General features: G+C 40.6%; 1 long non-coding RNA gene across 1 annotated transcript; it reads left to right on the top strand.

Annotated features, from left to right (window-relative positions):
* The first annotated feature begins 658 nt into the window (after positions 1 to 658).
* LOC147178132 (uncharacterized) lies at positions 659 to 1049 on the top strand. Its single transcript, XR_015094396.1, has 2 exons — positions 659 to 775; positions 861 to 1049. It is a non-coding gene; the product is annotated as an uncharacterized LOC147178132 (long non-coding RNA).
* The last annotated feature ends 730 nt before the right edge of the window (positions 1050 to 1779 follow it).

The raw sequence follows: 1779 nt of genomic DNA, 5'->3' as shown, positions 1-1779 counted from the left end.
TGTTCATGTCACCTCCTACTTTAACATTGTTGGTTGAATATGTCAGCCTGAGATGGTCAAGGTGAAGGGCAATTTCTTCTAGCAATAACCTATTCTGGTTAATAGTATTGTATCCATAAATGTTTGTTAAAATTTGCTTAATGTTGTCAGCCAGTGGCCATGTTCATGTTTATAATGGGAAATTACTTGACTTACTAAGTTATTAAGTAAAGCAGTGACCCCTGCAGACCTCGAGGTACCATGACAAAAATAGGCCCCATCTCCCCATTGCTTCAACCCCCCCCCCACCCCAAAAGTTATCAGGTGTTGAGTAAGTTTCCTGTAAAAATGTCAAATTTGCCTTTGTCCCTTTACAAAATAAGAAAAAAAATTCCTTTTGGATATATCTCACCACCTACATAAAAACAATTTAGCCAAATCAAGTAATAAGCTGCTTGTAAAAATGGATGGATGAAAGTATATTTGAAGTTATTGTCATTAAGTTTAGTTATTGAGTTTAACTATAGACACTGCACTTAGGTATAAGAACATACATTGTCTGTATAATAATTGAAATAAAATGTATTGCACATTTAAAAAAAAAAATGCACCTCAATAAATATTAAGAAGCCAACTGTTGAAGATTAAATGCAAATGTATGCAGACATTACAGACACATCATCTAATACTAATCTGTGACATTTTTTGTGCATGTGTTTTAATTTACAGCTGTTGTAGATGGACATGTTCATCATGCTTTCAAGCAGAAGTCCTCATTCAGTGTTCATCTGTGTCGGTAAGACATTTTACTTACAGTAACTAGTAGTACAGTACTAGTAGTATTGCCAACTATCATTCATTTTGCGTTTCTATGTCAACAGGAAAGCGCACAAGGGATAGATTCAGTCAGTGAAATTAACATTGCAAGCCAGGAACTCGCCAGGCCAAGAAGTGATGTACGGCCAGGCAGATGTCCTCCAGGTTGCGGACATGCACTGAAAAATCAGCCCGGCTTCTGGCTTTGCTTGTTTTGTATTTTAGGTGTACAAATAAACAGTTGCAATCTACAATTTGCCCCTCCCCCCACCACCCCCCTAAAAAAAACACATACAAAAAAAAACCTTGCCATGCAAACATTTAAAAAGATTAAAAACTCGAGTTGTCAATTAAATCATGTATTTATTTAACCTTTATTTATCCAGTTTAGGTACAGTATTTGCAATGCCAGTCAGGTTGCAGACAACAGAGTAAAACATGGCAAAATAAAAGCAATTGCATATAAGATATACATAAGTATTACATTGTGGCAGTAGTAAGGAGCGTATACGACTGACTGGAAACACATCTTTATTCATCAACTGCCAACAATAGAATGGCGAATATTGCGCCAACAAACATTCATATAAAACACACCCCCTGCTGTATGCCTACTGGGTGAGAGGCATGGTCCTAAAGTCCACCACACAGGCCCCTCCCGAACACCCAGAAGAGCACTCAAAAGGAAAACCTCGGGGCTTCACCAGCCTGCCACATCGACTACGCAGCCCATCTCCCGGTGGAGCAGGTGAAACCTGTTGAGCAGGGGGGGCAGGCGAAAAAGGAGCAGGAGAACACTCAACATCATCGTGCGGAAACGAGGCTGGGGGCTTCGGAGGACGACCACGGCGAGGGACCCGAGCTGGCAACCGCACATCGCCTACAACCAAATGAGCTGGTTTGAGCCTATCCAACGAAACAGACTCCCTACGCCCACCCATATCAAGCACAAAATATTTAACCCCATGCTCAAGCACCCGAAAC

The sequence above is a fragment of the Leptonotus elevatus genome, chromosome 3, assembly GCF_054856555.1.
Source record: "Leptonotus elevatus isolate MCC_2025b chromosome 3, RoL_Lele_1.0, whole genome shotgun sequence".
Taxonomy (NCBI): Eukaryota; Metazoa; Chordata; class Actinopteri; order Syngnathiformes; family Syngnathidae; genus Leptonotus; species Leptonotus elevatus.
Note: the sequence above shows the minus strand (reverse complement) of the source record. Positions and strands in the feature narration are given on the sequence as shown.